Source organism: Anomaloglossus baeobatrachus, chromosome 1, assembly GCF_048569485.1.
Source record: "Anomaloglossus baeobatrachus isolate aAnoBae1 chromosome 1, aAnoBae1.hap1, whole genome shotgun sequence".
NCBI lineage: Eukaryota > Metazoa > Chordata > Amphibia > Anura > Aromobatidae > Anomaloglossus > Anomaloglossus baeobatrachus.
In genome coordinates, this window is record NC_134353.1 from 331,610,955 (window position 1) to 331,638,415 (window position 27,461).

Here is a 27,461-nt window from a genome sequence, read left to right on the forward strand (position 1 = left end):
TTTGAAAAAAAGCTTAAACAGTTGCTTAACCCCTTCACGACCGCGGGCAGTAAAATTATGTCCTATTTTAACGTGACTTAACGACCAGGGACGTAATTTTACTGCCTAAAGTTCATTTGATTGCCGTGGCTATAGCAACGGCTTTCAAATGATGTCCCCTGCTGTTTCTTACAGCAGAGGACCTTTGCTTCACCCCAGGGGGGGTGGCATCGCCACCCCCATCGACGATCGATGTGATTGGCTGTTCAAATCTGAACCGCCAATCACATCTTTCGCACTGATTTCGGTAAAAATAATGCCGTAAATAGTGCGATACTGTGAGATCCAGCTATGAGATGCCGTAGCAGGTACAGCAGATCATAGGTGGATCTCAAACATGCCGCCCCCAGCCCCTGCAGCACTGATTGGAGCGATCGTGCTATGACGCGCAATCGCTCCAATCAGTGTGCAGTGGGGCGGTTTGATTTGCTGGTGGCCGCCCTCCCCAGGCCTGTGCTGGTCTGGGGACCCTCCCCCAACATGTCAGCAGCGTGCAGCACTGGCTGGTACTAGTGGTACCACGCCACCGCTGCTGCTGCCGCTGCTGTCACGTCACGGAGCAGGAGCGGTGAGTATTGTGCTCACCTTGCAGCCCCTGCGCGCTTCTGTGATTGCTCCTGCGCGCTCCCGTAATGGCCCCTGCCCGTGCCCCCCTGCGATCTGCCCCCCGACATCCCGATCTGCCCCCCCGACATCCCGATCTGCCCCCCCGACATCCCGATCTGCCCTCCGACATCGCGATCTGCCCACCGACATCGCGATCTGCCCCCCGCCATCCCAATCTGCCCCCCGACATACCAATCTGCCGGCCTCCCCCGTGATCTCTATTCTGCAGCTCCTCCGGTATCTTCCTCCTCCTCTGCTCTCCCCCTCTGCTGTCCCCCTCCCCCTCTGCTGTCCCCCCGACGTCTTCTTACCTGTCTTCACCGGCCGATCACATCTGCCTCCATCGCTGGGTCCTTCTTTCTGGGTCTTCTGCTGAGCTGTCCAACTTCCTGCCTGCTGGCTGACGCTGTAAAGCTGTCCTCCTGCTAATCCTCTGGGTACTGTGAGTATAACTTTTTTTTTTTCCTCTATCCCCTGTCCATTTTTACACCTCATGCGTCTGTGCGTCCCGCCGAGCGCTGATCAGGGATGCAGATAACGTATCTGCATCCGTGGTCAGTTTTCGGCGGGACTTTTTTTCCCGTATCCCCGACGCTTTTTGTATCGCATCAGTCCGTGCGTCCCGCCGAGCGCTGATCAGGGATGCAGATAACGTATCTGCATTCGGGGTCAGTTTTCGGCGGGACTTCTTTTCCCGTATCCCCGACGCTTTTTGTATCGCATCAGCCCGTGCGTCCCGCCGAGCGCTGATCAGGGATGCACATAACGGATCGGCATCCCTGCTCAATTTTTGTCGTGACAAAAAGCATCGGGGATACGGAAAAAGTCACGCCAAAAATTGAGCAGGGATGCCGATCCGTTATGTGCATCCCTGATCAGCGCTCGGCGGGACGCACGGACGGATGCGATACAAAAAGCATCGGGGATACGGAAAAAAAAGTCACGCCAAAAATTGAGCAGGGATGCCGATCCGTTATGTGCATCCCTGATCAGCGCTCGGCGGGACGCACGGACGGATGCGATACAAAAAGCGTCGGGGATACGGAAAAAAAAGTATTGCATCTGTCCGTGCGTCCCGCCGATCAGCATCCCTGCTCAATTTTTGGCGTGACTTTTTTTTTTTTCCGTATCCCCAGCGCTTTTTGTATCTCATCCGACCGTGCCTGCTGCAGCGGCCGATCAGTGCACTGCATCTGTGCGTTTGAAAAGTCAAATGGCGTTCCTTGTCTTCTGAGCCCCGCCATGCGCCCAAACAATTGATTTCCACCACATATGAGGTATCTGCGTACTCGGGAAAAATTGCACAATAAGTTTTATGGTGCATTTTTTCCTGATACCGTTGTAAAGAGAAAAAAAAAAAGCTACCTTGTTGCTGCAAAAATTTAAAAAAAAAATTAAAAAAAAAAAATAATTTTCACGGTTCAACGTTATCAACTTTCAGTGGAGCCCCTGGGGGTACAAGGGGCTCACTAAACATCTAGATAAATTCCTTGAGGGGTCTAGTTCCAAAATGGGGTAATTTGTGGGGGAGCTCCACTGTTTAGTCACCATAGGGGGGGTCTAAAAACGTGACATGGCGTCCGCTAATGATTCCAACCAATTTTGCTGTCAAATGGTGCTCTTTCTCTTCTGAGCCCCGCCATGCGCCCAACAATTACTTTCCACCACATGTGAAGTATCTGCGTACTCAGGAGAAATTGCACAATATGTTTTATGGTGCATTTTTTCCTGATACCCTTGTGAAAAAAAAGCTACCTAGTTGAAGCAACAGTTTTGTGGTAAAAAAAATTTTTTTTCTTTTCACGGCTCAACAATATAAACTTCTGTGAAGCCCCCAGGTGTTCAAAGTGCTCACCAAACATCTAGAAAAATTATTTAAGGGCTCTAGTTTCCAAAATGGGGTCACTTGTGGGGGAGCTCCATTGTTTAGGCACCTCAGGGGGTCTTCAAACCCGACATGGCGTCCGCTAATGAGTGCAGCTAATTTTGCGTTCAAAAATTCAAATGGTGCTCCTTGCCTTACGACCTCTGCCGTGCACCCAAACAATTGATTTTTACCATATATAGGGTATCAGCGTACTCAGGAGAAAATGCACAATAAATTGTAGGGTGCACTTTCTCTTTTCTCCCTTGTAAAAATGAAAATGTTATGGCTAAAGTAACATTTTTGTGTTAAAAAGTATAATTTTCATTTTTTCCTTCTACATTGCTTTGGTTCCTGTGAAGCACCTAAAGGGTTAATAAACTTCTTGGATGTGGTTTTGAGCAGTGTGAGGGGTTCAGTTTTTAGAATGGGGTCACTTTTGGGTATTTTCTGTCACCTCGGCCTCTCAAAGTCATTTCAAATGTGATGTGGTCCCTAAAAAAAATTATTTTGTAAATTTTGTTGGAAAAATTAGAAATTGCTGATGAACTTTGACCCCTTCTAACTTCCTAACGAAAAAAAAATTTCTTTCGAAAATTGCGCTGATGTAAAGTAGACAAGTGGGAAATGTTATTTAGTAACTATTTTGTGTGACATATCTCTCAGATTTATGGGCATAAATTTTCAAAGTTTGAAAATTGCAAAAATTTCGCACAATTTCTTAAATTTTCACAAATAAACGCAAAAAGTATTGGCCTAAATTTACAACTGACATGAAGTACAATATGTCACGAAAAAACAATGTCAGAATCGCCAGGATCCGTTGAAGCGTTCCAGTTATAACCTGTCAAAGTGACACTGGTCAGAATTGCAAAAAATGGCCCGGTCATTAGGGTGTTTTAGTGGCCGGGGGTGAAGGGGTTAATACTGCAGCTGCACCTGACTATACTTAGCCAATTCTTATTGTCTTTCACGATGCTCCTTACTCCTTTTCCCCACTTTTGTCTCCATAGAGAATACCAGGAGATATAACCTGGCACTTGCTTTCTGTGGCAGAATGTGTGCGGACTTTGGTTTTGTTTGTGTACAGTCATAAGCAAAAAGTAACATCTCTGAAGGTTCTTCGAAATGCATAGTGAGATATTCTTCATAAATGTGCTAAATGGGCTACTCTGCACGAGCCTGGGTAGCTCAGTCGGTAGAGCATCAGACTTTTAATCTGAGGGTCCAGGGTTCAAGTCCCTGTTCAGGCACTTTGCATTTTACCATAAACCTAGCACGTACCTTGACTTCGTTCTTAGGTGATTCTTGAGTGTGCATGAGGATTAACTCTTGTTCTGGTTATTACATGACTTGTATCCAGCATTATTTCCCTCCGTTGAGTCTGTCTCTAACTTTCAGTCTTCTCTGAGCTGGTGGGTGGGTGGGTGGAGACTTGCATTTGTGATGCCTTTCAGAAACAGCACACAGAAATCGAAGAATCCTTGTTTTGTTTTTCTCTGTAAAAGTATGTGAGACATTACACAGCCCTAATGATCTGAGTGGCAGTGAATTGAGTTTTGAAAAAAAGCTTAAACAGTTGCTTAATACTGCAGCTGCACCTGATTATACTTAGCCAATTCTTATTGTCTTTCACGATGCTCCTTACTCCTTTTCCCCACTTTTGTCTCCATAGAGAATACCAGGAGATATAACCTGGCCCTTGCTTTCTGTGGCAGAATGTGTGCGGACTTTGGTTTTGTTTCTGTACAGTCATAAGCAAAAAGTAACATCTCTGAAGGGTCATCGAAATGCATAGTGAGATATTCTTCATAAATGTGCTAAATGTGCAGCACGAGCGTGGGTAGCTCAGTCGGTAGAGCATCAGACTTTTAATCTGCGGGTCCAGGGTTCAAGTCCCTGTTCAAGTGATTTGCATTTTACCATAAACCTAGCACGTACCTTGACTTCGTTCTTAGGTGATTCTTGAGTGTGCATGAGGATTAACTCTTGTTCTGGTTATTACATGACTTGTATCCAGCATTATTTCCCTCCGTTGAGTCTGTCTCTAACTTTCAGTCTTCTCTGAGCTGGTGGGTGGAGACTTGCATTTGTGATGTCTTTCAGAAACAGCACACAGAAAACGAAGAATCCTTGTTTTGTTTTTCTCTGTAAAAGTATGTGAGACATTACACAGCACTAATGATCTGTGTGGCAGTGAATTGAGTTTTGAAAAAAAGCTTAAACAGTTGCTTAACCCCTTCACGACCGCGGGCAGTAAAATTACGTCCTATTTTAACGTGACTTAACGACCAGGGACGTAATTTTACTGCCTAAAGTTCATTTGATTGCCGTGGCCATAGCAACGGCTTTCAAATGATGTCCCCTGCTGTTTCTTACAGCAGAGGACCTTTGCTTCACCCCAGGAGGGGTGGCATCGCCACCCCCCATCGACGATCGATGTGATTGGCTGTTCAAATCTGAACCGCCAACCACATCTTTCGCACTGATTTCGGTAAAAATAATGCCGTAAATAGTGCGATACTGTGAGATCCAGCTATGAGATGCCGTAGCAGGTACAGGAGATCATAGGTGGATCTCAAACATGCCGCCCCCAGCCCCTGCAGCACTGATTGGAGCGATCGTGCTATGACGCGCAATCGCTCCAATCAGTGTGCAGTGGGGCGGTTTGATTTGCTGGTGGTCGCCCTCCCCAGGCCTGTGTTGGTCTGGGGACCCTCCTCCAACATGTCAGCAGCGTGCAGCACTGGCTGGTACTAGTGGTACCATGCCACCGCTGCTGCTGCCACGTCACGGAGCAGGAGTGGTGAGTATTGTGCTCACCTTGCAGCCCCTGCGCGCTTCTGTGATTGCTCCTGCGCGCTCCCGTAATGGCCCCTGCCCGTGCCCCCCCTGCGATCTGCCCCCCGACATCCCGATCTGCCCCCCCGACATCTCGATCTGCCCCCCCGACATCCCGATCTGCCCTCCGACATCCCGATATGCCCCCCGCCATCCCGATCTGCCCCCCACCATCCCAATCTTCCCCCCGACATCCCAATCTGCCGGCCTCCCCCGTGATCTCTATTCTGCAGCTCCTCCGGTATCTCCCTCCTCCTCTGCTCTCCCCCTCTGCTGTCCTCCTCCCCCTCTGCTGTCCCCCCCGACGTCCTCTTACCTGTCTTCACAGGCCGATCACATCTGCCTCCATCGCTGGGTCCTTCTTTTTGGGTCTTCTGCTGAGCTGTCCAACTTCCTGCCTGCTGGCTGACGCTGTAAAGCTGTCCTCCTGCTAATCCTCTTGGTACTGTGAGTATAACTTTTTTTTTTTTTTCCTCTATCCCCTGTCCATTTTTACACCTCATGCGTCTGTGCGTCCCGCCGAGCGCTGATCAGGGATGCAGATAACGTATCTGCATCCGTGGTCAGTTTTCGGCGGGACTTTTTTTCCCGTATCCCCGACGCTTTTTGTATCGCATCAGTCCGTGCGTCCCGCCGAGCGCTGATCAGGGATGCAGATAACATATCTGCATTCGTGGTCAGTTTTCGGCGGGACTTTTTTTCCCGTATCCCCGACGCTTTTTGTATCGCATCAGTCCGTGCGTCCCGCCGAGCGCTGATCAGGGATGCACATAACGGATCGGCATCCCTGCTCAATTTTTGTCGTGACAAAAAGCATCGGGGATACGGAAAAAGTCACGCCAAAAATTGAGCAGGGATGCCGATCCGTTATGTGCATCCCTGATCAGCGCTCGGCGGGACGCACGGACGGATGCGATACAAAAAGCATCGGGGATACGGAAAAAAAAGTCACGCCAAAAATTGAGCAGGGATGCCGATCCATTATGTGCATCCCTGATCAGCGCTCGGCGGGACGCACGGACGGATGCGATACAAAAAGCGTCGGGGATACGGAAAAAAAAGTATTGCATCTGTCCGTGCGTCCCGCCGATCAGCATCCCTGCTCAATTTTTGGCGTGACTTTTTTTTTTTTCCGTATCCCCAGCGCTTTTTGTATCTCATCCGACCGTGCCTGCTGCAGCGGCCGATCAGTGCACTGCATCTGTGCGTTTGAAAAGTCAAATGGCGTTCCTTGTCTTCTGAGCCCCGCCATGCGCCCAAACAATTGATTTCCACCACATATGAGGTATCTGCGTACTCGGGAAAAATTGCACAATAAGTTTTATGGTGCATTTTTTCCTGATACCGTTGTAAAGAGAAAAAAAAAAAAGCTACCTTGTTGCTGCAAAAATTTAAAAAAAAAATTAAAAAAAAAAAAATAATTTTCACGGTTCAACGTTATCAACTTTCAGTGGAGCCCCTGGGGGTACAAGGGGCTCACTAAACATCTAGATAAATTCCTTGAGGGGTCTAGTTCCAAAATGGGGTAATTTGTGGGGGAGCTCCACTGTTTAGTCACCCTAGGGGGGGTCTAAAAACGTGACATGGCGTCCGCTAATGATTCCAACCAATTTTGCTGTCAAATGGTGCTCTTTCTCTTCTGAGCCCCGCCATGCGCCCAACAATTACTTTCCACCACATGTGAGGTATCTGTGTACTCAGGAGAAATTGCACAATATGTTTTATGGTGCATTTTTTCCTGATACCCTTGTGAAAAAAAAGCTACCTAGTTGAAGCAACAGTTTTGTGGTAAAAAAATTTTTTTTTCTTTTCACGGCTCAACGTTATAAACTTCTGTGAAGCCCCCAGGTGTTCAAAGTGCTCACCAAACATCTAGAAAAATTATTTGAGGGCTCTAGTTTCCAAAATGGGGTCACTTGTGGGGGAGCTCCATTGTTTAGGCACCTCAGGGGGTCTTCAAACCTGACATGGCGTCCGCTAATGAGTGCAGCTAATTTTGCATTCAAAAATTCAAATGGCGCTCCTTCCCTTTCGAGCTCTGCCGTGTGCCCAAACATTTGATTTCCACCACATATGAGGTATCTGCGTACTCAGGAGAAAATGGACAATACATTTTAAGTTGCATTTTTTCCCGATACCCTTGTAAAAAAAAAGCTACCTAGTTGAAGCAACAGTTTTGTGGTAAAAAAAAATTTTTTTTCTTTTCACGGCTCAACGTTATAAACTTCTATGAAGCCCCCAGGTGTTCAAAGTGCTCACCAAACATCTAGAAAAATTATTTGAGGGCTCTAGTTTCCAAAATGGGGTCACTTGTGGGGGAGCTCCATTGTTTAGGCACCTCAGGGGGTCTTCAAACCCGACATGGCGTCCGCTAATGAGTGCAGCTAATTTTGCGTTCAAAAATTCAAATGGTGCTCCTTGCCTTTCGACCTCTGCCGTGCACCCAAACAACTGATTTTTACCATATATGGGGTATCAGCGTACTCAGGAGAAAATGCACAATAAATTGTAGGGTGCACTTTCTCTTTTCTCCCTTGTAAAAATGAAAATTTTATGGCTAAAGTAACATTTTTGTGTTAAAAAGTAAAATTTTCATTTATTCCTTCCACATTGCTTTGGTTCCTGTGAAGCACCTAAAGGGTTAATAAACTTCTTGGATGTGGTTTTGAGCAGAGTGAGGGGTACAGTTTTTAGAATAGGGTCACTTTTGGGTATTTTCTGTCACCTCGGCCTCTCAAAGTCATTTCAAATGTGATGTGGTCCCTAAAAAAAATTATTTTGTAAATTTTGTTGGAAAAATTAGAAATTGCTGATGAACTTTGACCGCTTCTAACTTCCTAACGAAAATCAAATTTCTTTCGAAAATTGCGCTGATGTAAAGTAGACAAGTGGGAAATGTTACTTAGTAACTATTTTGTGTGACATATCTCTCAGATTTATGGGCATAAATTTTCAAAGTTTGAAAATTGCAAAATTTTCGCACAATTTCCTAAATTTTCACAAATAAACGCAAAAAGTATCGGCCTAAATTTACAACTGACATGAAGTACAATATGTCACGAAAAAACAATGTCAGAATCGCCAGGATCCGTTGAAGCGTTCCAGAGTTATAACCTGTCAAAGTGACACTGGTCAGAATTGCAAAAAATGGCCCGGTCATTAGGGTGTTTTAGTGGCCGGGGATGAAGGGGTTAATACTGCAGCTGCACCTGACTATACTTAGCCAATTCTTATTGTCTTTCACGATGCTCCTTACTCCTTTTCCCCACTTTCCCCACTTTCCCCAGGAGATATAACCTGGCACTTGCTTTCTGTGGCAGAATGTGTGCGGACTTTGGTTTTGTTTGTGTACAGTCATAAGCAAAAAGTAACATCTCTGAAGGTTCATCGAAATGCATAGTGAGATATTCTTCATAAATGTGCTAAATGTGCCACTATGCACGAGCCTGAGTAGCTCAGTCGGGAGAGCATCAGACTTTTAACCTGAGGGTCCAGGGTTCAAGTCCCTGTTCAGACACCTTGCATTTTACCATAAACCTAGCACGTACCTTGACTTCGTTCTTAGGGGATTCTTGAGTGTGCATGAGGATTAACCCTTATTCTGGTTATTACATGACTTGTATCCAGCATTATTTCCCTCCGTTGAGTCTGTCTCTAACTTTCAGTCTTCTCTGAGCTGGTGGGTGGAGACTTGCATTTGTGATGTCTTTCAGAAACAGCACACAGAAATCGAAGACTCCTTGTTTTGTTTTTCTCTGTAAAAGTATGTGAGACATTACACAGCACTAATGATCTGTGTGGCAGTGAATTGAGTTTTGAAAAAAAGCTTAAACAGTTGCTTAATACTGCAGCTGCACCTGACTATACTTAGCCAATTCCTATTGTCTTTCACAATGCTCCTTACTCCTTTTCCGCACTTTTGTCTCCATAGAGAATACCAGGAGATATAACCTGGCACTTGCTTTCTGTGTCAGAATGTGTGCGGACTTTGGTTTTGTTTGTATACAGTCATAAGCAAAAGGTAACATCTCTGAAGGTTCATCGAAATGCATAGTGAGATATTCTTCATAAATGTGCTAAATGAGCTGCTATGCACGAGCCTGGGTAGCTCAGTCAGTAGAGCATCAGACTTTTAATCTGTGGGTCCAGGGTTCAAGTCCCTGTTCAGGCGTCTTGCATTTTACCATAAACCTAGCACGTACCTTGACTTAGTTCTTAGTAGAGTTGAGCGCGGTTCGCGGTTCTCCAGTTCGCGGCTCGAGTGATTTTGGGGGCTGTTCTAGATCGAACTAGAACTCGAGCTTTTTGCTAAAGCTCGATAGTTCTAGATACGTTCTAGAACGGTTCTAGCAGCAAAAAGACAAGCTAATTACTAGCTGGCTTTCCGCTGTAATAGTGTAAGTCACTCTGTGACTCACACTATAATGAAATTTCAGTGTATAGTGTGCGGGAACAGCGCATTCAGATCACTGCTGTATGGATAATGGCGATCACCATTTTTTTTTTTCTCCTTGTCTTCCTTCCCTAAGCGCGCGCGTGTAGTGGGGCGGGCCAGCATGTCAGCCAATCCCAGACACACACACAGCTAAGTGGACTTTTAGCCAGAGAAGCAACGGCATGTGTGATAGGATGTCCATGTCACATGTCCCTGCATTATAAAAACGAGTATCTGCCCGTCCGGACGCCATTATCTCTTCTGCGTCTGGGTGTCAGTCACCGCTGGCGTAGCTCCTGTCTCTGATACTGCTGTGTACGCTCTATACACAGCACTATACAGAATAGGGATAGAAGTTTCTTTCAGCCCTTGTAAGGGCTAATACCGGCAGGGTCAGAGCCATAGGTGACAGTCAGGGCCATGAAAACAGATTTTAACAGCTACACAAGATGACAGCTTCTGTGTAGCTAAGGTCAGGGATTTCCTCGATGCATTTCCCCATTAGGAGGGATAGAAAGGGAGGCTTCCTTTCCTGTACCCAGACCCACAACCCTGCCACTGTACCCTCCTGCCATTTGCACACTCAAACTCATTGTTACTAAGCCATTATACTAGCAAATACTGAGGAAACTTAGTGGCATCCTAAACGTGGCTGTTGGACTTCTGTATTGTCCCACTAGTGCAAAGATATTTGCAGCACGTCTGCCTGCATTGCACACTCACACTCATTGTTACTAAGCCATTATACTAGCAAATACTGAGGAAACTTAGTGGCATCCTAAAAGTGGCTGTTGGACTTCCATTAGTGCCCCACTGCTGCCAAGCTATTTCTAGCACCTCTGCATGACACCCTCCTGCTCTGTTTTTAATAAGCTATAATGATAGCAAAAATTGCTGCCATTTAGTGGCATACAAGAAGTGGCTGTTTTACTCCATTAGTGTCCCACTGGTGCCAAGCTATTTCTAGCACCTCTGCATGACACCCTCCTGCTCTGTTTTTAATAAGCTATAATAGCAAAAAATGCTGCCATTTAGTGGCATACAAGAACTGGCTGTTGTACTCCATTATTGTCCCACTGGTGCCAAGCTATTTCTAGCACCTCTGCATGACACCCTCCTGCTCTGTTTTTAATAAGCTATAATAATAGCAAAACATGCTGCCATTTAGTGGCATACAAGAAGTGGCTGTTGTACTCCATTAGTGCCCCACTGGTGCAAATCTTTGTGCAGCACCTCTGCATGACACCCTCCTGCTCTGTTTTTAATAAGCTATAATGATAGCAAAAAATGCTGCCATTTAGTGGCATCCTAAAAGTGGCTGTTGGACTTCATTATTGTCCCACTAGTGCAAAGATATTTGCAGCACGTCTGCCTGCATTGCACACTCAAACTCATTGTTACTAAGCCATTATAATACCAAACACTGAGTAAACTTAGTGGCATCCTAAAATTGGCTGTTGGACTTCATTAGTGTCCCACTGGTGCAAAGCTATTTCTAGCACCTCTGCATGACACCCTCCTGCTCTGTTTTTAATAAGCTATAATAATAGCAAAAAATGCTGCCATTTAGTGGCATACAAGAACTGGCTGTTGTACTCCATTATTGTTTCACTGGTGCCAAGCTATTTCTAGCACCTCTGCATGACACCCTCCTGCTCTGTTTTTGATAAGCTATAATAATAGCAAAAAATGCTGCCATTTAGTGGCATACAAGAACTGGCTGTTGTACTCCATTATTGTCCCACTGGTGCCAAGCTATTTCTAGCACCTCTGCATGACACCCTCCTGCTCTGTTTTTAATAAGCTATAATGATAGCAAAAAATGCTGCCATTTAGTGGCATCCTAAAAGTGGCTGCTGGACTTCATTATTGTCCCACTGGTGCCAAGCTATTTCTAGCACCTCTGCATGACACCCTCCTGCTTTGTTTTTAATAAGCTATAATAATAGCAAAAAATGCTGCCATTTAGAGGCATACAAAAAGTGGCTGTTGGACTTCCATTAGTGTCCCACTATTGCAAATCTATTTCCAGCACCTCTGCATTGCACACTCAGACTCATTGTTACTAAGCCATTATACTAGCAAACACTGAGGAAACGTAGTGGCATCCTAAAAGTGGCTGTTGGACTTCATTACTGTCCCACTGGTGCAAAGCTATTTCTAGCACCTCTGCATGACACCCTCCTGCTCTGTTTTTAATAAGCTATAATAATAGCAAAAAATGCTGCCATTTAGTGGCATATAAGAAGTGACTGTTGGACTTCCATTAGTGTTCCACTGGTGCAAATCTATTTGCAGCACCTCTGCACGACACCCTCATGCACATTTTGCTATGCTAATTTTATAGCAAACTCAGGGAATTCGTTGCTGCATTTGATCATTTGGAGGGATAGAAAGTGAGGCTTCCTTTACTGCCCTGGTACCCACAGAACACGGCCACTGTACCCACCTGTCCACTTTTGCCACGCTATTTAATTTGCCCAAAGAGCTGACTCTTTTTCTGCCTTCCTAAAATTGTCTGTAATACTAAGTTAGTGTTCCTTTGCTGCCAAGCAAGGTACAACACATGTGCATTCTACACTCCTTTCCATTTCTGGAATGCAATTATTAAATGCAGGTAGTCCAGCCAATCTGTGACGAAGGTGCAGGTGTGGATATAATGTAGCCTGCATCCAATGTTGGTTTTCTCGATGTCTGACAGCTCAACAATACCATCTGCTTCCACTTCCAAAACAAGTGATGACCTGCCAATCACACTCCCTGTTGCGTGTAAAGGGGTGGAAGTTCAGTGTGAAAAACCATGTGAGACTGCTGTCCCCACAGTCACAGAGGATGAAGAGCACGCAGATGCACTTGATGGGGCAGGCGGTGATTGCACAGGCACGCTAGGCCACATTGTAGCACAGTGAAATTCACATTGCGACTTATGCTTCATTTTAAGTCGTGTACAGGGTGGGCTCCCCAGTATGCAGCAAAACCAGGCAACAGGAAAAGGACTCTAGGCAGTTGGGTTGATAAATGATTGTTTAACTTTACCAAAACAAACAATAAGAACCATGCATACAATTTAAATAATTGAACAATCTATTCTGTTGCCTACTACCTGCTAATCCCTCTGCGTAGCAGTAATTGTGTGTTTGTGCGTGTGTGTGTGTGTGTGCGAACACGACTTACCAGTGGTGCATCACAAGAGCTTCCCAGTTATCTACGTAAACATAGACAAAACACATTACCCCCCCTGAATACCCTTGTTAGCTGAAGCCTCACAGATAATGCAGATGATAACAGTGTGAATTCAAACCACACAGCTCTGCAACACAGTCATGGAAATCTTGAAAATGAACAGTCAATGCAAACATGTGTCGCTGTCCCTCTATGATTTAAACTGTACGTGACAATTTGACAGTGCAGAGGCAGCAAGTCTTATTGTCTATAAATAGTCGGCCTACCCAGAACAGATATGTGTTTTGCTAATAAAACAAAGTGTTGCGTGCCCGCATTATTGTCTGGGCACAGCCTACTGTACCCGGGTACTGTGATGTCCAGTTGCCAGAAATACAGACTTTACGCTACTCTCACGGTTAGCAGTATAGACAGCACCGTAAGAATGTTGGTCTGTGGCACAGGATGCTGCTCACTGGCGTTACGGTACTCCTCACCAAACTCCAAAATGACTCCCCTCACAATTGAAAGAAGTGTTTCCGCGGTGGCTCCTTGCTGTAACACACACCTTTAGCTTTTCCTTCTGTTCATAGACAGCATCTCCAAGTCCACACCCGAAGAGCAATTTCTCCTCCACATCTAAGTGTGGAGAGGCAGCTAGTGCACATGCGTGTGCCGATTTACCCCAGCCGCAGCCTAACTACAGTGTTTCGCCTAGTGAGTATGCTCAGCCTGACTGTGCCATTCCTGAGGCTAAGTCTTCATTTCGGGATACAGCGCATGCTCTCACACTTAGTGCGAAAAGCCTCTTTGCACAGGTACTTGCATTCCGTGCCGGGTCTAAGTCCTGTTTTGTGCCTAGACACCATGCTAAAGCTGATAGTCTTTTTTTCAGAGACTGTATTTCATGCTACTGAGCATGCTCAGGCACTTACTGCATCAGAGACTAGGTCCGGTAATGACCTCTTTGGCCCTGCCCCTGATGTGGGGGGCCCATATAGACCACAGGGCATCAGGTGTCCTGACGATGTGGCCAGGCCACTCCCAAATGGCTTGCAGAGGCCCGCCCCTATGACTTGTCACCTCATTATTGATGGTCAGACGATGACTGGTGAGGTGTTTGTGTCGTGGCAGCCATGAGGTCATTATTGAAGTTGCGCTTCCAAATAGGACGCTAGTTATGCCACTCATGACGTGTCACTCTGCTTTTGTCTCCAGGAGGTGCATTGTGGTCCACCCTGGTTTGGGGCGGACCCAGGTTATAAAACGGGCTGGAGCCAACAAGGAGGTGCGCAGTCTTCTATTATGCTCCGAAAGAGCACAACTCCATGTGTTGAACCCATTGCGGCTTTAGGCCAGAGGTAGGCAGGGATAGGGCGTCGATGCAGGCCGCCACCACAGTTGATATCGCAGAACGGTTAAGACCAGCTCCTGTCCTACAAGTCCTGCTTGTGCAGCCCAGTGGCATTAACAGGCCTGCTGCTGCTGATGCGCCTGCTGTCCACAGGTGTGGCCCCAATGCACACGGTCAGCGTACTCAATGGCCCTTGTGATGTTAACAGGGAGTTCCTGAGCTGGGTGGGCGTGTGGACCCTGTGACGCTAACAGGGCTCCCAGTCTCCAGATCCGAGTGGCGTCTAACTCGGTTCAGGCTACTATTAGTTTCATAGCCACACAGCTCTGTATCCTCCACCTAACCTTCCAGTTGCCAACCTCTCCTTTTCCATCTGGGAGCACGGTGGACATTGACTGCTGATGGGGATATATACCTCTTTCTTTTCTTATTAATTTTCGTTATATAGCGGTAACATAGTATATACCACCTTATCCAAATCTGCCAGTCCCACCGTAACAGATGGTGTTTCTTCAGCAAATGTTACTTTTGCTTAACCACCAAACCCACGGACAAAAACTTTTTTCCCCTTTCCAACACACCTGTTCCCCTTTCCACCAGCATCTGTCGTTTTTCAACTCATTTTGTATATGACCAAAAGTGCAACTCTGCAGGGACACCGTACTCAATGCCATCTCAGCACAGCAGCCAGCCCTCGGTCCTTCAGATGTGGACAAGTAAAAGACCATTTCCTCCTATCCATGACAAAGCGTTGAGATTCACTCTGTGCAGCACTGGTGTTTAGTGGAAAAGCAGATCTAAGATTGCGTACCACCTTCTGCAGATACTCCTGTATACATGCGTCCCTTTCTATGGCAGGAATTATTTCGCCAAATTTTGTCTTGTACCGGGGATCTAACAGTGTGGCAACCCAGTAGTTAGCATTACTTCGAATTCGTACAATCTGAGGATCATGTTGTAGGTAGTGCAGCAAGAAGGCGGTCATGTGTCTTGTTCATCCAGGAGGACCAAGTCCTTGGTGTGTTGGTGGCAGAGAGGTGAGAATCGTGCCTCCTTCCTCTGCCCTCTCCCCCCAACCTCGCACAACCGAAATGTGAGCAAGCTCTCACTCATCTGCTGAGTCTTCCATGCCCATCGCCAGTTCGTCCTCCATTTCTTCATGGGCTCCTGCACCTTCCTCAACACTTTTTGCTGATACTATGCGCCCTTGTTAATCCCTCTCCCCCACCATGACTGCCGCCTAGGTGCCGCTGACCATCTGGACCTCGTAGATCTTGTTATTCCTTCCGCATATGACTCCTCCTGTACTTCCTCCCCTTCCTCTTGTCCCAACACCTGACTCCGAATAATGCTTACAGTGTGCTCCATCATGTAGATGACCAGAATTGTCACGCTGAGAATGGCATTGCCAGTGCTAAACATCTTCGTCGACATTTGTAAACTGTGTAGAAGGGTGCATAGGTCCTTGATCTGACACCACTCCAGCAGCGTGATCTGCACCACCTCTGGATCAACTTAGGCCAGGCTATATGTCATAACGTATTGCAGCAGGGTTCGGCGGTGCTGCCACAAACGCTGCAACATGTGCAGATTCAAATTCCTGCGTGTCGGCACATCGCATTTCAGGCGTTTCACCACCAGACCTAAAGACTTCTGGAGCGACGAACGTTGTTGAGCTGCTGTGTGCTAATGATGGAAGTGAGCACATAGCGAGCGTACCCGCTGCACAAGGCCATGTAGGCCGGGATGGTGTTTTAAAAATTGCTGGAGAATTAGATTCAACACGTGAGCCACACAAGGCACGTGTGTCACATTGTCACGGCGAAGGGCCGCACCCATATTTGCATCATTGTCACACTCGGCCTTCCCTGGCTGCTGGTTGAGTGGAGACAACCATTGATGAAACTAGGTCTCAAGAGCTAACCGTCCACAACTTCTCAGCGGTGTGACTCACATTTCCCATACATTTCAAAGTAAACATTTGACCGCATGATGGCATTGAGCTCTGCTGCAAGCATAGTAAGGAGGAGGTGTGTGGTTTTCCTTGTGCGCAGTTACAAGGAAGGGTGCCCTGACCACACAGGGTTTGGGCCGAGGTGAAGGACCCACACGAGGTTGAGGAGGCAGAAGCAGTGTATTAACTTCTACATACAGAGGAAGGATTGATACAACTCGTGGGGACAGCAAGACTTGTACAGCAGACCCTTCTCCATCTCTCCCCATAGTAACCCATTGCCCAGTCAGCGACATGTAACGCCCCTGTCCATGCTTACTGGGCCAAGTATCTGTGGTGAAATGCACCCTGTCACACAGTTTCTCAAAGAAGCGGTGATGTTTGGTGTGACATGCTGGTGTAGCGCGTGCACGTCTTTGTTGGAGAAGGAGTGGCGCCTGGGCATCGGCTCTTGGGGCGCTGCGATGGGCATAAGGTCTCGAAAATCCTCGGTTAAAAAGGTTGGAAAGGAAGCATTTTGGTAGCCAACAGTTTGCAGATGCTGAAAGTCAAGCTCTAAGCCATGTCATGCCCTTCTAAAAGCATGTAAAACACAGCAAGGGGACTCCAACCACAGTCTCCCTCGTTTCCACTAATTGGGCCACACACACCCCACTTGACTGGCATCAGTTGACCCCCATTTTCAAGATGAAAAAGATGCTTTGCATGAAGCACTCTCAAAAATACGCGTGCCTTTCAGCTCCCCTGGCTGAGCCAGGGGAAGAAAAGTCCTCTGAGAGCCATGACTTGTTCATCTTGGTGAACGTTAGTCTGTCCACATTGTCAGTGGACAGATGCGTGTGCTTAGCTGTCAGCACACCCCCAGCAGCACTGAGGACACGTTCCGAGAGAACGCTGGCTGCGGGACACAACAAGATCCCCAAGGCGTACATGGTGAGCTCAGGCAATTTATCCAGATTGGAAGCCTAAAATGAGCAGGGCTCAAGTTGCACAGTAATAGCATGGACGTTCCCTTGCATATACCCATATGTGTGTCTCCTCCTCTTTTTCCTTGTCCTGCTCTTTTTTTTTCGCATGAGTATATGTCCTTGTCACTTTCCCATGTGTTTGTGTTGTGTTGTGAGTTGTTTGTCACCTTTTGGACACCTTTGAGAGTGTTTTCTAGGTGTTTTTATGTGTTTGTGATTGCCTCCCATTGTTTCCTATGCGGTTCGAGTTCGGTTCGTCGAACGTTCGCCGAACTGAACTCGAACGAGACCTCCGTTCGACGAACCGAACTCGAGCCGAACCACGGCCGGTTCGCTCATCTCTAGTTCTTAGGTGATTCTTGAGTGTGCATGAGGATTAACCCTTGTTCTGGTTATTACATGACTTGTATCCAGCATTATTTCCCTCCGTTGAGTCTGTCTCTAACTTTCAGTCTTCTCTGAGCTGGTGGGTGGAGACTTGCATTTGTGATGTCTTTCAGAAACAGCACACAGAAATCGAAGACTCCTTGTTTTGTTTTTCTCTGTAAAAGTATGTGAGACATTACACAGCCCTAATGATCTGTGTGGCAGTGAATTGAGTTTTGAAAAAAAGCTTAAACAGTTGCTTAATACTGCAGCTGCACCTGACTATACTTAGCCAATTCTTATTGTCTTTCACGATGCTCCTTACTCCTTTTCCCCACTTTTGTCTCCATAGAGAATACCAGGAGATATAACCTGGCACTTGCTTTCTGTGGCAGAATGTGTGCGGACTTTGGTTTTGTTTGTGTACAGTCATAAGCAAAAAGTAACATCTCTGAAGGTTCATCGAAATGCATAGTGAGATATTCTTCATAAATGTGCTAAATGTGCTGCTATGCACGAGCCTGGGTAGCTCAGTCGGTAGAGAATCAGACTTTTAATCTGAGGGTCCAGGGTTCAAGTCCCTGTTCAGGCGCCTTGTATTTTACCATAAACCTAGCACGTACCTTGACTTCGTTCTTAGGTGATTCTTGAGTGTGCATGAGGATTAACCCTTGTTCTGGTTATTACATGACTTGTATCCAGCATTATTTCCCTCCATTGAGTCTGTCTCTAACTTTCAGTCTTCTCTGAGCTGGTGGGTGGAGACTTGCATTTGTGATGTCTTTCAGAAACAGCACCAGAAATCCGCCCATGGCTGTTGGAGGCACACGTTGGCTCATCAGATTAGCCGACGTGTGCAGGGAACGATGCAGTCTCGCCATGGGAGCCCACATCAAAGGCAGCAACACGATCTTGGATGTAACAGTACGTCCATGGTCGTGAAGAGGATAAACCAGACACGTTTTTAAATCAGAAAATGCTTTGGAAACTCTGGCGTCTTTTTACCCTGAAGTGTCTTTTTTGTCATTTTTTTAGTGGGTTTTCTCATGGTTTTGAGACTTTTTTTACAGTCGTTTTTTCCACCCCAATGAATAATAAAGAGACTGCTAGCGCTTTTATTTTTAGCAGAATGATCCAAAGACGTTCAGGCCACAAGACGGTCAGGTAACTTCTTTTACCCGCTTAACGATTTTAGAAACCTGAAATGCACATCAAGTTGTTTTATATAGAAATGCATATGTTTATTCTTTTGAGCATTTACTTTTTTTCAAGTTTTCGCAGTGGATTCCAACAGAAAAAAATGTTGTGTGTACATACCTTTACTCCAGAAATTTCATAGTATTTGCAAAGCATGCCGTTAATTAACTAGCTTAATGGTTCACTATGTCGCAAACTTTATCAATGATATATTCATTATTATTAGTGTTCTATGAAAACTTTATAACATGGTTTTGTATTTTAACCTACAGGGTTCCACTGAGGAGGAGAATGAACATTTCAGATCCAACTTCTCCATTACGAATCAAATTTGTTTATAATCTTTCCAACCTGTAAGATACAATATTTTTATACCAGCTCTTACCAATAATGATTCCTCATCTAGTTTGTATTTGTACTATTAAAACACTTCATTGTAGTTAGCCTTATATTTCTCATTTTTTTTTAGATGGAAAAAATGTGACCCAGTTGAAATTGAAATTGGTGGTGAACCAGTTCTTGTTTCTCAAGGAAGCTGCAGTAAACCTTATGAGGATTCTTGCTACACTTATGATAGAAACAAATGCTACACAAGTCTCGTTCCCTTCACATACGATGGAAAGACAATAATGAAGAAAGTATCTCTAACTCCTGAATCCTGTTATGAATAAAATATATAGTAATGATATACTACAGTAGCCTCAACCAGGCAGCACAGTATAAGGGGGAAATTTAAGACGTGCTTTGGTTATGCATTTTCCGCAGTGCTTGTCAATGCTTCATACCAATTTAGCTTTATAGCTTTGCCTTACACGAATTACAGCTTTGCAATAAACCCTTTCATTAGCTACACATATCAATAAAGGAATTAACGTGACACATCTTTTTTGTTCTGTATTTTATGTTTAATCTTTCTTTATTAAAGTAAACAAGACAATTTACAGGAAAAAAAAAAGAAAATTCAGATGAGTGATTACTTTGTGTCAACTTACAGAGAAAAATATAAGCCACATCCTAACTAATACATCCTCTTTTACTAACTACCAAAAGGCACGTATAGGACATGTAACCACATTTTATAATACGAACAGTCTCCTTCCAAAGGAGAATTACGCCTCAACCAAAACGACGCCACTGCCGAAAGAAAAAAAAAAATAGGTTTAAATAGAAACAGAAAGAAAAGAAAGTAGTAAGAGGGAAAGATAAGGAAAAGAAGGGAGGGGGGGGGGGGAGGAGAGCAAAGGGAGGGAGAAAAGGCATGGCAGGGATTACTTCCCCAGTACTCGAGCCACTACATTGGACTGACGTAACCCAGGTTATGAGTTACCAATAAGGTTCTGAAATGGTAGGGAATCAAGAGCCACGGTCCAGGGGGTCCAGATCCTAAGGAATTTATCCACTGAGTCATTGGTCTCTGCCGTGAGGGACTCCATCCTGTGAATGATGGCCATCTCCACAATCCACTCCCTCATAGATGGCACACCAGTCAATCTCCAGTATCTTGGGATCACCATGCGTGCCGCTGTAAGACAGAATCTCAGGAGGCCCATTTTCTGTGATTTAAGTGATCCCGGGAGAATTGAAAGTAATGCCATCTGAGGGGAACCTACCAACTGCTCTCCGCAAATCACAGAGTATGCCTTGAACACGGACTTCCAGAAAGGCTGCATCAATGGGCAGTCCCACCAGATATGCAGCATCGTCCCCTTCTCACCTCCGCACCTCCAGCAACTATCTGAGACCCAAGGAAATATTGCGTGTAGAGTATCCGGGCACCTGTACCAACGAGTCAGAATCTTATAATTTTTTTCCTGTGCAGCGCAGGCAATGGAAAATTTATGGGTGAGGATAAAAGAGGAGGGAGTACCCAAATCTCTATTCCACTTCTCGATATATTTAAGGTCCCCCATATCCGCCTCTGTAGTCAGGAAGGAGTAAACCAGTGACAAAAGATGCCTGGGAGAATCCTCCCACAAAAATAATTGTTCACATTTTGTGGGCGGGGCCGCAAAATGCCCAAGTCTGTTATCAGCCATCAAAAAGGACCTAAGTTGAAGGTATTCCAGCCAAGCCGTTGGATGCCGACCCTCTGGGAGCAAAAGGGCTGAAAAGGGGGGCACCTCCAAACCGTGCAAAGTCTGGGCTATCTGTGTGTCCTCGCTCCTCCTCCAACATAAGAAACACTCAACTCCCACCCCTGGGGGAAACTCCGGGTTAAAGAAAAGTGATGAGAGTGGACCAGGACCTCAACGTCCCAGACCCTCAGCGATGCCCTGAGAAACTCCGCCTCCCCATCTATCCGTCCCCTCCGCAGCGGTGTGATCCACGGGAGGAACCGCAGGGGTGTTTCAGTGCAGACCTGCTCCAGACTCACCCATTGTTTAGTGTTCCTATTAAATTGCCAATCCAGTAGTCTCAGCAGAAGGGATGCCTTGTGGTACTTTTTAAAGTCTGGCAACCCTGCCCCCTCTCCCTTAACCCTACTCAACACCCTCCTCTCCACCTGAGAGCTCCTCCCTCCCCTCACAAATTTGTTAATAATTGACTGTATTCTAGTAAAGAAAAAAAATGGTAGTACTATAGGGGCCGTTTGAAAGATATATAAAAAACGAGGGAGGACATCCATCTTGATGACGTTAATACGTCCAAACCAGGACAGTTTCTGTCTATCAAGTTGTTTCAGATCTCTTATAGTGCGCTCTAGCAAAGGGAGGTAATTAAGGTGAAAAATCTTGAAACTGTCCCGTGGTACCGCCACCCCCAGATAAGTCAGGGCCAATGTATGCCATCTAAAAGGAAAGTTGGATGCAATAAGGTCCACTTCTCTCCCAGGCAGAGTGAAATTCAAGGCTTCCGATTTATTATAGTTAACTTTAAAGTTACTTATATGTCCGAAGTTCTCAATTTCCCTAACCAAGGAGGGAAAGGATATGTGAGGCTGTGTAATGTATAGGAGGAGGTCATCTGCATATAATGCCGCTTTACATTGGTGCTCTCCCACCTCTATCCCTTTTATATCTGGGTTCTGTCTAATGGCCATAGCCAAATGCTCCATTACGAGGACAAATAGGAGGGGGTACAAGGTGTGAGACTGTGACCGGGGTTATCTATGACGGCCGGTATGTCTCGCCCCGGTTGTGCTCACTCCATGATAGAAAGTAACTCCACTCCAGGGTTAATGCTGTTTCCCTACAGGGTGAAGGAAGGGTTAAAAGGAAACAGGAACAAGGGCGGGTGTGCCGGGTGTGAGGGAGTGAACACAACTCCCTGAGTTCTCTGCCGGAGAGGCACATGTGTATTGTTGTGGACTTTTGTTTGGACATTAAACCGTGTGCTGTGACCCTTGGTGCCTGGATCCCGTGTCTTCTGCTGCGCAGCCGACCACGCTACCTCACAAAGGGGCAACCCTGCTGGGTACCATTTTTTATGCTAATTGGCGCGGACAAGGACCCATTTACCTTTATTCTGGCAGTCGGTGTACTATAAAGGGAGACCACCCCTCTAAGGAACCTGTCACCCATCCCCACCTGTCTCAACGCTGCCAACATGAAACTCCAGCTGACCTGGTCGAAGGCTTTCTCCGCATCTATGGAAAGTAAACACATAGGTAGTGCCTTCACCCGAGCCAGCAGGAAAAACGTCTTGTTCGTATTGTCTCTTGCCTCTCGGCCCCCAATTTGTTCTGTATTTTAAAGAATTATTTACACCATGACAGAAATATTTTCTTAAAGACAAACTCATTCCAAGTTACCCATTAGGGTACATGAACACCTTAAAGAGTCCCCATTAGGGAGAACCTTGCATCTGCCAGATTAAGAGACCAGGAGTTTTTGTAAAACAACATCTTTAGTGATGTAAGTAAGTGATGCACCCACGGGGTCTGAGGTTACCCGTCATCGGGCCGTGGGTTTTCTCCTGGATCGCTGCGGTGGCCTGGCCCAATTCCGTGATCCCAGCGGTGTCAATAAAGCTGGGGATAAGGGATGATAGGGGTAGTTGTTTGTGACGCCACCTGTGGTGTGCAGCCAATTATTAGCCGCCATTGTGTGACTTCTCTCTTCTGGGGCAGATGGTAACGCAGCTGTTCACAGGCAGAGCTTGGCCCTAGGGAGGATGATGGTGGTAGTAGTCTATGGTGCCGGAGCGCAGGGGCGACGGCACTGGTAGAAATGGGACGACACAGAGGCTGCAGTTCAAGGTCCTTTTTCAATTTAAGGTCATCACCCTTAGAGCACCGTTCCCCGCTGTGATGGGCTTCAGCCGATCCCGGATAGGTCAGAGGCCAAAACCGGTGTTGGGGACTGTGAGCCCTTCTGTTACGAACCGGTGCCGCCATAGCCGGAAGCAGCCTGCTGCGGTTCCTGTTGCGCCCAGGCGCGGGCTGCCGTTCTTGGCCGTGCCTCGGGTCATCCAGTTGGCTGCTCCTTCCACCACATCTAAGTGTGGAGAGGCGGCTAGTGCGCATGCGTGCGCCGATTTACCCCAGCCAGAGTCTAAGCCCGGTGTTTTGCCTAGTGAGCATGCTCAGCCTGATTGTGTAATTTCTGAGACTTAGGCAGGCTTTGCACACTACGACATCGCAGGTGCGATGTCGGTGGGGTCAAATTGAAAGTGACGCACATCCGGCATCGCATGCGACATCGTAGTGTGTAAAGCCTAGATGATACGATTAACAAGCGCAAAATCGTCGTAATCATATCATCGGTGCAGCGTCGGCGTAATCCATAATTACGCTGACGCGACGGTCAGATGTTGTTCCTCGCTCCTGCGGCAGCACACATCGCTGTGTGCGAAGTCGCAGGAGCGAGGAACATCTCCTACCGGCGTCACCGCGGCTTCCGTAGGATATGTGGAAGGAAGGAGGTGGGCGGGATGTTTACATCCTGCTCATTTCCGTCCCTCCGCCGCTATTGGCCGCTTGCCGTGTGACCTCGCTATGACGCCGCACGACCCGCCCCCTTAGGAAGGAGGCGAGTCGCCGGCCACAGCGACGTTCGCAGGGCAGGTGAGTGCGTGTGAAGCTGGCGTAGCGATAATTTTCGCTACGCCAGCTATCACACGATATCGTACCTGCGACGGGGGTGGGGACTATCGCGTGCTACATTGCAGCATCGGCTTGCGATGTCGCAACGTGCAAAACCCGCCTAAGTCCTCGGTTCAGGTTACTGAGCATGCTCCCACAATTAATCCTAACAGCCTCTTTGCACAGGTACTTGGACTTCGTGCTGTGTTCTGGGATGTGCCTACTGAGCATGCTCAGGCAGATAGTCTGATTTCTGAGTCTGTTGTTCAGGCAACTGAGCATGCTCAGGCACTTAGTGCATCAGAGGCTAGGTCCGGTAAGGACCTCAATGAGCATGTCCGTGAGGTGGCAGGCCCTGATAGGGCAGAGGATGTCAGGTGTCCTGATGACGTGGCCACTCCAGACTGGCTCGCAGATACCCGCCCCTATGATCTGGCACCTCACTATTGGTCGTCAGACGATGACTGGTGAAGTGTTTGGGGCGTGGCTGCCATGAGGTCATCAATGACGTGGCGGTTCCGGATAGGCCGCTGATGACGTCGCTGATGACATGGCACTCTGCTATTGGACCTTGGTGGTTCCACCCTGGGTTTGGGGTGGATCTAGGTTATAAAAGGGGCTGGAAACAACATGGAGGGGCGCAGTCTTCACTCATATTCACTTAAAATTCATGGTGGCATAAGCCTTGTTGGAAGCGGTAGGTAGGGCTAGGCGAATGGTGCCTGTCACGCCAAGATTAGTGGCTCAGCACATGAGGGTCAGGCGCCGTGCTTCCTTGCTACCGTTCCTGTTGTGCTAGAGCAGTCCAGTGGCGTTAACCGGCCTGTGGCTGCTGCGTCACCTGTCCAGTTGTGCCTCCTACGCACACGGACAGCATACCTGCTGCGTCACCTGTTCGAGAGTGCCCTATACGCACACGGACAACACACCTGTTGCGCCACCTGTCCGATTGTGCCTCCTACGCGCACGGACAGCATACCCCAGGACCCCTGTGGAGTTAACAGGGTGTTCCAGGATTGGGTGTGTGAACCTATTATCCTCCTTGGCTTCCCAGTCAACGCTACTGGTGTGATCCCTTGGCCTGACGTGTCCTCTACACACGTGGCCATTCGTGTAGTGACCAGAAACGCTAATCGAAGGACCGCTCGGCCTGTCGTGTCTGACACACGTGGCCGACAGGGTGCTGTCGCAGCGGTCTTCTCGGTCAACGCTACCTGGTCACCATCCGGCCTGACGTGTTCCCTGCACACGTGGTCGGGGTTGCGCCAATTCCACCGAAACGCTAACTGGGTTGTCGTCCGGTCTGATGTGTCGCTACACACGTGACCGATTCCCTGGATTATCTCAGAGCCATCCAGCTTTATAGTCTCCGCCTAACCCACAGGGTGCTAGCAGCTCCATTATCATCTGGAGCACGGTGGGCCCCGACTGGTGATTGGGATATATACCCCCTGGTCCTAATCTGCCGGTTCCCCCGTAACACCTTCCTCCTTGTGCTGTGTTTGATGGATCCCAGTAACTTGTAGTCCTACAGAGAACCCATCTGCGCCGGTCCTGAGGGAGCTATCAGCTCTCACCTCAGCCACTGTGTACTCCTGTGTCTTACATCTTCACTTACCAGGGAATAAATACAGCACCTTAAATGAGGTACTTTACCCTGTGGCAACTGAAGCCTCAGGGGCGCCACATAACTTATAACTTTAAAATGAAACTGGTCAATAAAGAGTTTAAAAAAGGTTTTCCAAGACGACGAAGATATTGATAATCTGTCACTAAGATAAGTCATTTATATTATTGTAATTAATATTTATTTATAGAGCAATACATTTCCCAGGAAGATCCCTTTAAGTGCAAAATCTTTAGTATCAGGACGGAGATATAAATATAAAACTGGGAATTTATTAGAATCTGTTAAAAACGTAGGTACAGTGGTATCAATAGGGATGATCTCTTCAAATGCAAAACTATCAGAAATAATCAAATTCAAAACAAAATTACTTTTAGTACTGCATTTTCTGCCCAGTACAGTGATATTGTCAGCATTATAAAAAAACATCTGCCCCTTTTATGCCAAGATAAGAACCTTAATGTAATTCTTAATCAACACAAAATTAATTTTGTGGCTAAACGTGCAATCAGTCTAGCTAATATTTTGTCACCCAGTACTGTTAATAGCCAAAAAACTACCGCAAATTGGCTATCGTGCACAGGTTTCTATCGCTGTGGTCACAATCAGTGCATTTCATGCAATTATGCCAATAGGAGTAAATCCTTCACCTCTGTGCACACTGGCATGTCATACAATATTAAAAACTACATAAATTGCAACACCCCTCATGTCATTTACCTCATAGCATGCATAATTTGCAGGGTCCAGTATGTCGGATGCAGAGGGGGTCCTCTCAAAAAACGCATCAGGCGTCACATGTCAGACGCACTGAACTCTTCCGCTATGAATATTTCTGCGGTATCTAAACATTTTGTTTCAATACATAATAGATGCCTTACTTCCTTCACAGGCATATGCAGAGGAGGAGACCACAGGAGGAAGCTCCTGAACAGAGAGTCCTTCTGGATATTCAAACTTGGCACTCGTACTCCCCATGGTTTGAACACTCGGCAAGACCTGATTGTTCAATATACTTGAATTTTTGGCTACCCCTGCACATCTGACATGTTTTTGATGAATATATAAAATTATCACTGATAAAGTAGACTATGGGCCACTTTATGCCCATACACTATTATATATCATACATAACCGATAAAACCAATAACTTTGCATCTTTTTTAAATTTTTCCAATATATAAACTTTTTTTTTTTTAAAAAAACCCCAGTCCTAAATAGTTTTTTTTCATACTCCTATTGGATCTGAATAAAATATAAAAAGCTTTATTGATGAAGCAAATTATGAGCCACTACTTGCTGACATATTATAATATATGTATAAATATTGTTGGTCCCTTCATGATATTTTCCAGCACACACCTTAAAAATGGCTACAAAAAAATAAAGTCTTTCTAAAACTCCCACCATACTAAACATATACATTTTTGTATCTAATATGACAATCAAATTTTCCTTACCTAGTTTTCTCATATTCCAAACATGGCAATTACATGTTTTTAACATTTCACTTTTTGTTTTCTTCAATTTTTCCTTTTTTCAGTTTATGTATTTTGTATGTAATATTTTTGCATACTTTATTCACTTATATCTCTGTTTTTATTTGTTCATTTATTCTTTGTCTCATGTGCTGTTTGCTATGTAACTCACAAAGGGTGTATACCTCCCTGGTTTTCTAATTAATCAGCCAGCACATGCATACCTATGACGTTTTTTGCATGTCTTTAAATAACTTGTTTCAGAGATATCATGCATTCCATGACTAAGGCTGTGTGCACACGTTGCGTTTTTTACCGCGGAAACGCTGCGTTTTGAACCGCAGCGTTTCAGTGGCAAATTGCATGCGTTCAGCTTTCCCAGCAAAGTGTATGGGAAAGCTGAAAAATAAGTGCACACGCTGCATTTCTAAACGCAGCGTTTTTGATGCCAAAAATCGGTGCGGAAAGAAAAGCAGCATGTCACTTCTTTTGTGCGGTGTGGCTGCGTTCTCTCCCCCATTAATTCAATGATGGGGGTCAGAACGCA

At 46.2% G+C, this 27,461-nt stretch overlaps 5 non-coding genes across 5 annotated transcripts; all 5 read left to right on the top strand.

Moving 5' to 3' along the window:
- The first annotated feature begins 3,689 nt into the window (after nucleotides 1-3,689).
- On the top strand, nucleotides 3,690-3,762 carry TRNAK-UUU (transfer RNA lysine (anticodon UUU)). Its single transcript has one exon. It is a non-coding gene; the product is annotated as a tRNA-Lys (tRNA).
- Nucleotides 3,763-4,346: 584 nt separating this feature from the next.
- On the top strand, nucleotides 4,347-4,419 carry TRNAK-UUU (transfer RNA lysine (anticodon UUU)). The gene has a single exon. It is a non-coding gene; the product is annotated as a tRNA-Lys (tRNA).
- A 4,375-nt stretch (nucleotides 4,420-8,794) lies between these two features.
- On the top strand, nucleotides 8,795-8,867 carry TRNAK-UUU (transfer RNA lysine (anticodon UUU)). The gene has a single exon. It is a non-coding gene; the product is annotated as a tRNA-Lys (tRNA).
- A 581-nt stretch (nucleotides 8,868-9,448) lies between these two features.
- Nucleotides 9,449-9,521, top strand: TRNAK-UUU (transfer RNA lysine (anticodon UUU)). The gene has a single exon. It is a non-coding gene; the product is annotated as a tRNA-Lys (tRNA).
- An 8,587-nt stretch (nucleotides 9,522-18,108) lies between these two features.
- TRNAK-UUU (transfer RNA lysine (anticodon UUU)) lies at nucleotides 18,109-18,181 on the top strand. Its single transcript has one exon. It is a non-coding gene; the product is annotated as a tRNA-Lys (tRNA).
- The last annotated feature ends 9,280 nt before the right edge of the window (nucleotides 18,182-27,461 follow it).